This window comes from Protopterus annectens, chromosome 15.part0 (genome assembly GCF_019279795.1).
Source record: "Protopterus annectens isolate FY-2018-M chromosome 15.part0, PAN1.0, whole genome shotgun sequence".
NCBI lineage: Eukaryota > Metazoa > Chordata > Ceratodontiformes > Protopteridae > Protopterus > Protopterus annectens.
Genome location: NC_056749.1, coordinates 429,138,857 through 429,151,743, shown reverse-complemented (window position 1 = coordinate 429,151,743; position 12,887 = coordinate 429,138,857). Strand labels below are relative to the sequence as shown.

The following is a 12,887-nucleotide window of genomic DNA, read 5'->3' as shown; positions in this document are numbered from 1 at the left end:
AGCAATACAGACTTGCCTAAAGCTGTCTGAGTACATTTGACAGTGATAGTGTAGAAGCCCATTAACAGGCTGATCTCATTTTCCACATTTTCTTCTTTTTGCTTCTTCATCTGTCCCTGTCTTCCCATTTCCAACCCACTTCTCTTCCACTTGCATACTAGTACCATACAATATCATTCTTTGGTAAAAGAATATTATTTTAATGGTTCTGTGGGCCTGTTTGATCCTTGATTTTCTCATACTTTTTACTACCTGTCAGTAGTCTAGCATCTGTTTTAGACGTCCTTTCTCCCCACTATATTTGTAGAATATGTTGTGCCCATTTTTATATCCACTAACCTGATCCAGATCCGTACTAATGTTGCTTTCCTTGTTATCCTAGTTGCCTTTTCCCTATCCCCTTCACAGACTGTGCTTTCAGGTCCCTGTACTCCTTGCCTTTCTACAAATCTGTTTCATTCCTTTTTAGCTGCCTTCACTCTCGTCTTCAACCAAGTCTTTCACTCTTCCTATCATGTTTTCTCCTCCTTTTGGTAATATAGCTCATTATCTTTTGTGCATGCCCAGAGATATCCTCAGCCTTTCATATGCTATTTTACTGTCCTGAACTGGTTATTACTTTCCTGCACAACAGCTCAAAATTTAGTATCCTGTTGTCCTAGACCTGTATCCTTGTAGCCTTCCCCCCTACTGCTTCACTCATTACAAACCACAGTGCTGGCATGGTCATTATAACCTCTGCCTACTTTCTTGACTTTACTACTTCCTTCCTCATTGGCAAAGACAGTGCCCAGTGAGTGACCCCCACCCCTTTCCCTTATTGGTTTCCTGTTATTCTGTATCCCTCAACAATAGCATCAGTTTGTTCTTTTTTGTACACACAAATTTATTAACTGCACTTTACTACCTGAAGAGTAACTACTTTATGCATCCTATTCCATCGTTCAGGGATATTGCATCTCCCAATTTTTTGTAGTCATACTAGCATTCATGTAAGGCATGTAGCCATGATGCACAGTATGCCATTTGGTTACAAAATAGTTTTTCACGTCTCTGTTAACCAAACGTAATTTACTGAGCATAGCAGTGTAGAACATACTGGACTGAAACCCTCATTATTGCTGGTTCATTCTGCAGTGATATCCATTTGAATATTAGGAGCTAGAAGCCATTAGATGGTAGTTGAACTCAAGAGGGTGTGTTTCTACACCACCCTGCCTCAACTTATAGAATTTGAGATTGCCCTAGCGATACCCAAACCAAAACCTTACTTTGACTTACAAACTGTACTGTCCCACATATATAGCCGACTCCAGTAGCCATGTTCATACCCACTTTTTCATGCATCACACAAGCATTTTCTTATTTTTGGACATTAGTTTTCTCATGCATACCTTTGCTCACAGTGATTAATTTCAACTGTGTTTGGTACTTTCATTCTTTAAAAAAAAAACAAAAAAAAACTTATGCACCCTGTGACAGTGGTACAAGGAGCACAGCTTCTGGCAGATTAACTTCTGTCACATGACCTCTGACTCCTCTTTGGGCAAATGTCACTAATGAAGCAGCAGTAGTTTTGGCATGTTATTCAAATGTATGTGTACTCGGGGTTTCATAATGTATTCAGTGTTTTCGTCTGTCAGCCCTCTTCATATCCCCCATTGTCCATTGTACGTCTGTACTGTCATAGTTTCTTTCTCAGTTAGCTCATCTTATTTTTCAGATGTCTTGCACTATGTTGTCTGACCATTAGCCACCCATCCTTTCCGTAATGATGCCCCTTCATTTTGGTCTTAACAGTAACTCTCAGTATTCCCCCCTTTTTTTTAAAAAGAACATGTTCTTTGATGTAATTGTCCAGTCCAGCCTCCATAACCTGTTTCACATTTTTCCTTGTAAGTATATGGTCTCCACCTTACATTTCCTAATTCTTCCATCTCCTTTTCAGAGCCTTACTCCTTACATTACTTCCTCTATATGTTCTTTCCATCCTTTCTTTACTAACATAAGGTATTGGTGTAATGGTTCTAAATGCCGTTGTGCACTCGGCATGTATGTGCAACTAAGTTTTGCATTTGTATTTAAGTTGTGCTTGATATGATGTGACAATTGCAACTGCTGTTTGGGGGGAGAAAGAGATGAGTAGCCGTGTGTGTGTGCTTGTGTGTTTGTGCTCCTGCCTTTCAGTCTTACATTGGCAGTGCCTGCTCACTGCTATATTTTATGTGTCATCAATCTAAATATTAAGTGATGCAGAAGGAAGATAATTCATTCCATTAGGCAATTTGGTTTCTTTCCCATTGCACTCAAAGTCCATCTGGCCTTTCTTGGGTCATTGCTGGGTTATCACTGCTGTTATTAGGTGTTCATATTTCATGTGGTGAGATGGCTATTGCGAATAACGTTCCTTTGTTTTGTTGATAGGTGTGTAATTACGTATGTATATTTATGTGTAGGGTTTTAAGTGAGTAGCTTATTCATTGTGAAACTGAGGAAGGTGAGCTCTGTGTGCAAATTCTTCAGCTGTCCTTTCTTTTTGTAGGAAGAGGCAGCCACATCTTGTCAGCTACTCATTCTGGACTGCAGCCATGATGGCTGAACTGGCTTCGTCAGATGGCATATTGTGAGAATTACAACAAATTCTGTAATACTTGCATTCATAGCATTGCAATGCTTATCTTAACAGTAAAAAGTTGCCACTGTAACAGTAAATCATGACAGTAAAAAGTAATGCTAGCTACAGCTCTTGGTTAGTTGTGAAATGGTAACAAGCTTAGGAAGAATGCAAACTAAGCAGAAACATTTAAATTATTTAGAAGGACATTGTTCAGAAGCAACTTAGTGATGCAGAAAACATTAAATAAATTCTCAACAAATAAAGCAGGCTTTTAATTTTGCCAGGTGCCTCCTCAGTGGTAGAATTGGCAACATGTGAAGCATGGATAAGACCATCATTTTTTCCATCTGTATTTTCTGTGACGTAACATCTCTTATTTTATAGTTATTTGTTTTAACTGGTGTGCTTTTGCAGTACGTGTTTGCTGTAGCAGGAAATTGCACATAAACCTCAGTTGTACTAAATACTGGTACCAAGGCAGAGAAAGAACATTTTCACTTAAATTACTTGAATTATGTGCAGCCTGTACATAGACGATTAAACTAACAATTGTAATTTTTGTGAGCACAGTACAATTTATTAAAACCTTTGTATGTTTGTAGTCTGGGTTCACAAAAAAAAGATTTGAATAATACTTCACAGGAAGCTACTACCCACAGAGGTGCCTGTACTGTTGGTGTGCAAGCACTGTGAACATAAAGGTATGCATTGCCTCAGCTAAACTGTACACATTTGCCCCTGTCCTTGGAAGCCATTCCAGACAGCCTTCAGGGTACCAGTTAAATGCAGTGTATTATATATCTATAATACTTAATCTCAGAAAATAATGTTGTACAGGAACAGAACTCATTGGGCAGGGTAAAACAGCAGTACAAAATGATGTAGCTGAACATGCTCTGAACAGCAGCTTGCACGAGTGAATGCAAAATCGAATCCCTTCGTAACAGTTCATAGATTATTAGACTGTGTCAAAGTGAACCTGTTTTTTATTAGCGAGAGACTCAAGTGTCCCCATCATATTAGAAAAGTACCTTGAACTTTGCCATAAAAAGGTATATGGAGTTCTCTATAGTAATAACTACACCCCCCCCACACACACACACATATAGTTGAGATGATCACAGTAGCTAAGTACATTTTCCCTTGCTGTTTGTTTGCACTCATATACAAGCTCATTAACTGTTATCCTTCTGTACTTCATTACAGCTTGATGATACACAAGGCAATGCAGAATAGTTAAAAGTACAGAATGTTTCCTGATTTGCTTGGGTCTCCCCAGAAACATGCATGGGACACCATATCCGAGTGAAAACTGTACTAGTCTCATCAGAAGATGTATGTGAGTTGTGCAAAAGGGACTTTGACGGAGGAGCACTTAATCGCAGTGGCACTTTGGCCCATAACAGGCAGTCACAAGGTACAAGGAGTATTACAATACATGCCTATTCACATAGGAAATAGTACCTGGACACTATTACATGATTGTTTTTTGTTACATTACTTTTTACACTTCCCGTTTTATCCCTGCAAATGGACAGCTGTTTAGACCACATATGTAGCTAGTAACAAAAAAACTAATAAACATATACAAACTCTATTATAAAAACTAATGAATTATTTTGAACATGTGCACAATAACAATATCAGCAGTATCAGCTTCACTATTATACAGCGATAGTATTCACAGGATAGAACACATTAGTGTCCAGTAATCCAGTAAACATGTCCAAGTGTTTATTTAGTACCCACCCCATGCTGTCAAGCAGCTGCTGTTCAGATCTCTTCACTGACACATGCTAGTCAAGGAAATGGTTTCTTTGAGTATCCATCATAGCTAGCATCTCCTTCCTTGAAAAACACTTTAGTGCTGGCATGTACATAAATACGTGTGCCTGCGACACCAGCGTGATTACATTTAAGTGCAACAGCAGTTTTTAATTTAAAGTAGTGATGGCATAACAGCATTTTTTATTTGTTTTAGAACATTGATACTATGAAGGCAACCTTCACTTTCCTAATGCAATACAATTGTGTACAGTTTGAGTTTAACAAACTCCTTTTGTGTACAGTGCGAGGGAAATGGGGAAGTGTAATTATGCTGTCATCTGAACTACTTTATAGTGCTTGATACAGTACGAGTTATCTGAGGAAGGAGCTGTGGACAATATCCCTCTTTACAATGAGCTTCCTGTGGATATGAACATGCATACAAATATTTCAGTCATGGGAAGTAATGCCTTTGTAGCTCCCAGTGTACCTAAACAATCATCCCTAGAGTAAGTGTCCAAACTGTTCTTAAAAGATTCTGTTTTTTGCTTTAATATAATTTGGGATTGTATTCCAGGTGTCAGCTACTCTTTCAGGGAACCAATTAGTCCAGCTCTAATTCCTATTATTATCCCCTACACGGATTGTCTGATGCTTCTGTACTACCCTTTGGTAATACCAAACATTTCCAGAGGTATTTGTGTCTGAATGCCGTATATACCTGAATAATATTTTCTGTCAAATAAGTACGAGGCATTGTAGAAGTTCAGATGTTTTAATGGTTCATAGTAGCTTAAGCTTTCATATCCATGAAGGCCCTTGGTGTAAGTCTGCTGTCCTCTTTCAAACTTATTCATGCTAGCTTTTTAGATGGTTTCCATATTATTTTCCATACTCTAGTGTGGGTCTAACATAACTTATAAACAATGATTTAACCTTTTCTGATTTCTTAGACTTCATAAATCTTTTTTATGCAGCCTATAGTTTTATAACCGTCATTAATTAATAGGCTGATATGATCAGAAAAAAAAACTCTTGAGTTCGATCTATCCATATACCCAGGTTTTTAAATGAATCCAAAGTTTCATTCACTGTGTGCTTTGTTAAATGTTCACCCTTCCATCTATGCCTCTCAAACTTGATACATATATTGTTTTTAACACCTTTTTGAATTATCACTTAAGACACAGACAGAAGTGCATTTATATAAAAGAAAACAAACCATATTAACATTTTCCTAGTTAAAACATTATGCACCACATATATTTTTTGTAAAACTGTCATCAATCCAGCATTACAAAAATTGCTCAGTTCCTGCCTTCCCCATAGCTTCATAGGTGTGTACTAGGCTAATGGCCCTAGAGGCTTGGCCCTGGAGCCTTTACAAGCCTAGCCCATAGGATTACCCTGGCATCATGCCACCCAACTTTAGTTCCTAGAGCCTCTGTCGAGTACAGCCACTGGAGTGAATTTTCTATTTCCCATCCACTCATTAAGATTTCTCTTGAAGAGGGCCAGTGAGGTGCTCTGCTTGACATGTATGGGAAGTCTATTCCATAGCATGGGCAGTCTCTGGGTTATGAACCTGTTTCTCCAGCATGTTCTGATGATTGTGGTAGTGAGGTTGAGGTCTCTGGAGCGTGTGGTGTGGAGGGATTGCGATTTCTTTAGATGAAGCATTTTTAACAGAGCTGGGTCAGACATGGCTTTGTAAGTCAAGCAGAGATTGCCTCTAAGTAGACGATATGAGACAGAGAATAGTTGGAGTTTTTTGAGTCTGTCCATATAGGACAAGTGTTTAAGGTCTAGGATCCTATATGTGAGGTACTTTTGCGGCCTCTCCAGTTGCTGCAAGTGTCTAGTGAGGTATATGCCAAATGGGGCATTGTACTCGATGATTGGCCTAATGAGGGAAGATTAGAGGGAGACAATGACCTCTTTCTTCCTGGATGCAAAACCCTTAGTAATGAGATGTGCTACATAGAAGGACTTTCTGACCACAGTGGCAATGTGGTAGTCAAAAGAGAAGTTGCGGTCAGCCTGTGTTCCTAGATCGCTTATAATGCCTTCTGTGTTCATTGGACTACCATCAATGTGGTAATTCACGGGAACCGGGTTTGTCCCAATGGGGATGAAGACACATTTTTTGGCATTGAGCTTAAGGCCATGGTTCTGACACCAGTCGCTGGTCTCATTGAGGCCTTTCTATAGGATGTCAGCATCACTTGGGGAGTTAATAATAGTTCCCAGCTTGCAATCATCTGTAAACTTTGTCAGCCAGAGTCCCTTCGTGTTGGCCTGGACTTCAGAGAAGTAGATACACAACAGGAGAGGACCCAGGACTGAACCCTGTGGGACTCCACTCGTTACTGGTCGGCAGTCTGACTTGGAGTCAGCTACTTTCACACTGTGGGTTCTATCTGTGAGCCAGTTTGCAACCACCTAGTGATATAGAGGTTAGCTTAGTAAGTTTTTCTATGATTCCTGAGTGGGGAATGGTATCAAAGGCCTTAAATCTCAGTCCTCCTCCATGTCATTATTTTGCATTCATCGTTCCCACAGCTTCCATTTTTTATGTAATTTGCTCTTACCCTTTTCTAAAGATCCTACTTCCAGTTCTTTTATCTCTGTTACAATATTCAGTACTTTAAAAACAGTTGGTTTAGACTTTGATATCAATCCCTGTAGTAATAGCTTTATTTGTAGCTGCCATAATTAAACTTACCAAGGCCGTACTATGTCTAGGTAGTTCAGGTTTTGCATCCCAGTTCAAAAAATAATTTCCTTAGTTACACCCATTTTCTCACCCACTGTTTCTGGCAGAGCACTCTGTAGGGAATTTTTGAAATCTGCCAACTCACTGCACTCTGAAAACATATGTTTCCAGTTGTCTCCTTCTTCCCCATCATACCTTCAACATTTGCCATCTACCTGAGGAAAAATTCTTTGGAGTCGACTTTGGTTGTAAAAATACCTATGCAAATACTTTCAAGCAAAAAGGCTAAATCTTCTAAACTTTGTTGCATACTTGGGAACCACACATATGCTCCCCCAATGTTTAATTGTGAATTGCTTTTCCAGTCTCTCTTCCCAATATTTTCTAACCTCCTCTGTTTGATTCATGTAGTTATCATGCAATATTTTATATGCCCTGCTAATTATCCTCTTTTTAATGGCAACTTCTGTTCTAGAGTCAACTAAAAACTCTACCGGAGTCTTTCACTTAGGATCTCCTATCCCTTTCTCCTTGCCATACTCTGATATCAATCCCTGATAGGGAGGGCAGTCTCTAGCCTGCAGTCCAAATGTCTTCTTGGCCTCTTCCTTTTCTGTTATAGTTCCCTATATAGTTATTTGCTCCCAGTACCTTAGTTACTTTGCCAGTTTTCTCCAATAAATTCAGACCCCCTCTTGCTTATTCCCTATACCCCTAATTGCAGTCATCCCTATCATCAAAATCTCTTTTCTTCATTCTCGTGTTGGCTAAGTTCTTAAAATACTTTCTGCTAGTTTATGAATGTATTTTTTGCATGGTTGTTATTCTCCTCAAGGATCTGCATCCAAAATCCTGTTCTCTCCTTGTTTCTTGAATTTCTCCTCTGTTTCATCATCATCCCTTTTTACTTTGCATTTTAGTGTTCTGTCTGTGTTATGCATATGAGCCTTAACTGCACAGCTCTAAAATATTACTTCCAATCAGGTAATCTTAAACCACCTTGTTCTTTTGGAAGGATCAGCTCATCTCATTTGACTTTGCCCTCCTCCCCTCCCAGATAAGTTCCTTCAACTCTTATTATTACTGTCCACAGCTTTTCCTATGGTTCAAAAATGCCTGACCTGTATGTAAAACTAAAGGGACTAAAACATTTTTACTGCTTATATTTTGCTACCTGTATCCATAAACAAGAGCTTCCAGTTTCTCAGCTTTTGTATTATCTTTTGTTTAGTATCTTCCCATATATCCTTTGCTGCCATAACATAATTATTTTTAATCCATACTAAATATTTAATTTATGATGTCTCCATAAATATGGGTATTGGTGGACCAATTCATGCATGAGTACATCATTTATAGCCATAGGCTTTGTTTTACCTTTAGACAGTTTTGTCAGGCTATAAAATTAATGAAGATGTTCCACAGCACTGAGATGTCCTTTTCTGGTTTTTATCAGATATAAATACCAATATTTCCTGATTACCATACCAATTGTTTCCTTGAATTTCTGAGTCCCTTATTTTCAGTGCTAGTGGCTCTAAATATAAAACAGGTAGCAAAGGGGAAAGTGACCCCCCCCCCGATTCCTCTGCTCAAGGCATGACTTGCCAGAGAGGAACCCTCCCACTTTTTTGCTTCAGATCCCTCATATATCCCCCTAAATAACCTTATTGTGCCAGTGAATGCAAATGCTTCCATTGCCCTACTCATAAAATCCCAGCTTATACTGTCAGATGTTTTTTCTGTATCAAGACCCACCAACAGCAGCAATATTTTCATACACTCTCCTTTACCTGTGGATTATCATTGTTCTGTTAATGTTGTCAAATGCTTCTCTGGAATCCACAATACCACATTGATCCATATCTGTCAATTTTGTCAATGCCTTTGCTATTCCTTTAGCTATTCTAGACATAAACACTTCATAATCATGATTTAAAATTGAAATTGGCTTATATGTAGTTAGGTCCTATGGATATCTACTGTCTTACCCTGTATTACAGCCACCACAGCTTTCTTCCAGGATGTTGGTGCTTCCCCTCCTTTTAAAGTACTGTTAAAACTTTCCAGATCTTTCACTTTCTCCCTTCCTAGCTTCCTAACTTGCACAGGAATACCATCTATTCCTGGAGACTTTCCTCAGGTTAGTTGTACGTCACTGTTTTTATCTCATCTTCTCCTGTCTTAACTGTTAATTGTTGAGCCTCATGTACCTCTAACCTTGGCTTATCTAAGTCTTCCATAATATTTCTGTTTGTGCTCTTTCTTGATTTCCACATTTCTGTGCTGTACACAAATGTTCATAAAATTTCCAAAATGTCTGTAATACCTTACAGGATCTCTGGTTATTTTCTTGTTATAGGATCCCTACATTTGGCAACAACCCTTTGTACTTTCTTTTGCCTAAGTCATTGTCCTAGTTTTTATTTATTTATTTATTTGATCTGGATTTATCAAAAAACAATTGCTTAATTTTCTAAACTCATGCATAATATCCAGATACTCCCTTATTTTCTCTTTAGCACTCTGCAGTTGTGGCTGTTCTTGTTCTGTAAGATTCCTTTTGTTCTGCAATACTTTAATTTGTGTTAGTCCTCTAAATAATTCCTGTAACTTCATAATCATATCTCTTTCTTTTATTTCTACTGTATGTTTTAAACTCCACTTTCATTTTATCCCACTCACTTGCTATAACTTCTGAAGAAATTTCTGTCTTCTGTAATAACTATTGAAAATGTCTACTACCCGTTCCTTAAATTCCCCTCTTTTTAACAAGTATGGACGCACCAGTGTCTCATTTTTACTTCATTACCCTACATTTTTATCTTAGTTATTATTGTTGCATAGTAAGAAATAGATAGTGGATGTTTGTTGAAGCTTTCAATTAAATGCACATGTTCCTGTGAAATATAATTTCGGCCTAGTGCAGTTATTGTACTTTGGGGAATAATAGGTAAATGTTCTCTATTCTTACTACTGAATTCATGTCTTCTCTACCAAATATTTTCATGAATTTCTTCGGAAATCTACCCTTTTGTGTTAAAGCTCCAAGTCCACCAGATACATCCTTACTTTTGCAAATCAAATTCCAGTCCACACCTGTAAGTAGTATTCCCTGCTGAAAGCTGTTTATTTCCCCCAAACTTTTCTTAAGCTCCATAATAGCAGTTTTAGGTAGAATATGAATATGTGCCAGCATAAATCCTCCTCCCTTTTCAGTAGTCCCTTATTACCACAAATCTGCCATTATTATCTATTTTCATCTTTGATAACTGTTGGAGCTCCTCTGAAAATTAGTATTAGTACTCCCATTTTCCTTTGTTCTTTATATTCTGCTGAATATCCCTCCTGAAATGCTTTTTTGTATCAAATCCACATGCTCACTTATTTACAAGTCAGTCTCCTGTAGCATTTAATATAATTTATTACTCTTTCCCTTTTTTATCTATACCTGTGAGGCCATTCATGTTCTAAAATAATGTAAATAGAGAACCATTATGAAAATAAGTTATTGTTCCTACCTATTATATATGACAACTTTTTAAATGCTGATGTCCAGCTTTTGTGTTGCATGCACCCACTAAAGTTTGGCAGGTTTCTTGTCATCTCCATTTGGACTTGTGTCACATTTACAAGACTTTTTTGTTTTAACAAAAACCCTCAAATAAAAAAAAAACACCCTCCAGAACAACCCATAAATTAATTTAAAAACAGACAAAACTATGTACGTTTTCAAATAATGAAGTTTAACCCTCCTGATGGGGACAGTTGTCTCAAACTGACAGCTGCAAACACACATTAAGTAAACTAAGATTTAGGTTTTCCATGCTAAGATGTTTGTTACAGACTGTGCTCCTACTTAAACTAATTGCTGTCTTTTCTTGTTTTATCTGTATTCCCCTCCCAGATGTGAAAAACAGCTTGTATGCTTTCAGAAAACATTAATTGTAGCCTTAAAAATGTGCTATGGCTTTTATTGCTTGCCCCTATAGTCAACTTGTCTCCATGGAAACATAAGTGCAAAATGTACAGCTGCCCTCAGCTGCACAGTTCTTTACTCACATTGAACATTTATTTTCTAAAAAAAAACTTTTCATTACATTCTACATTCTCTTATTTACTTGCTTAAGCTCGCGCTTGTGCACGTGCGCACACACACACACACACACACACACACACACACACACACACACACACACACACACACACACAAATGTTATTAGATTAAGTCAATGACCTTAATCCACACACATTCAGGTATGTAAAATTAATACATATATCAACTCTACATATATTGCAATACGTACACTTTTACACCCTATCCTTCACCTTAACAACCCAAGATTACAGTGTATTAACTTACACATGCTTTTGTTCATTTTTTCTTCCCTTTTTACATTGTAATGTCTACCCTTCTTAAAACTAAAAAAGAAGGAACAAAGGTACTTGTTTACTTTAGTGTCTTTACTATATACAATAACTAAAAATTATTTACTATATAACGTGCAATGTATATCATGAAATGTTTCATACAAATCCTGTTAAGAGCAATAATTATCTTATTTACCAGTTACTTTTTTCATTTCCTTTCTGCCAAACATTAATGACATGAAGTGGGGTTTATGTGTTTCAGTCCCCCACAAGTTTAACAAACTCCACAAAAGTCCATTTCCACTTTTTCTAGTAAAGCCATATTTCACAAATGTGATTGATGCCTTATAATCTCACATTTATTCACTAATTTCAGTGTTGTTGGTCTTCTTGTTGTTAAAATCCATCTTCCAAACCCAGACTCTGATTCCTCTAGTCAGATCCTGTTTTTTTTTCTGTCTCTCATGCATTTGGTTTCACTGGCAAAGTCTCTCTGAGTTTTATCAGAAGAATGAGAAGCAGAGTAGCCTTCTGTTTGAATGCTCAGTGTTTGTTGGGCAAACTTTTATGTTTCCTCCTTAACTTGTTCTGCAGCAAAAAATTACTTTGATCTTCCAGGAAAAAGTATTCTGATGACAACTGGATAGAGCAGCTTGAATCTAGCACCATAATCTTGACATTCCCAGATTGCTGAGATACATTTTCTTCTCTTCTGCCAGGTGTATAGTGAATAATCATTTTGAACATACACTCTACTGTTGCCAACTTGTAATAATTTGCCCTTCTGCCACAGTTTTATCAAGATCAACCTTCTGTTAGTGTTATTGCATCTTTACTAGTAAAGGTCTTGGCTGCTTTCCTGTGGCCTGGTTTGGAGCATACAGATGGTGTCCCCTTTCAGTTAAGATATCCTGCTCTGGAATAACAGTCCAGTTGCTTATTTATGCTTTCATAAAATTAATAGTCTGTTCCTTCCAGTTTCTCTGACACAAGAGTAAATCTGTTTTTCCCTGCATGTACTGCCCCGTAATTCTACCAGTTTTTGAAACAGCTGTTCTTGAGCAGTGTCATGCTCAGCCTTTTTCTTCATTTCAACTTCTGATTTTTGCAGTTTTATCAGTTCACCTGAATACCCGTTTAAAGCTTCTTCCATTTTCCAGCCTTTTGTTGTTTGAGTTAATATACTCCTTCAGTGGTTCATTTATTTTAATCAGCTCTGAGCATATTTGATTTATTTTTTCCTCTAGATCACTGGAAACCATGTCTTGCACCGAAGGTGGAGCCTGAAATGAACTTGAACAGCTGCAGGATTCTTCCCAGTAGGTGCTTTCCTGCTGCATTTTCTAGTTGATTTTCTTTCAGGCTCTGTAACTTTCTTTTTTGCTGGCATCCAGGCAGTCTATTTACTAAAACTTT

The 12,887-nt window shown here is 37.7% G+C and overlaps 1 protein-coding gene across 1 annotated transcript in view; it reads left to right on the top strand.

The window, feature by feature from the left end:
- MTM1 (myotubularin 1) overlaps window positions 1-12,887 on the top strand; it is a 1,351,953-nt gene that overhangs the window by 214,639 nt on the left and 1,124,427 nt on the right. The window lies entirely within an intron of this gene.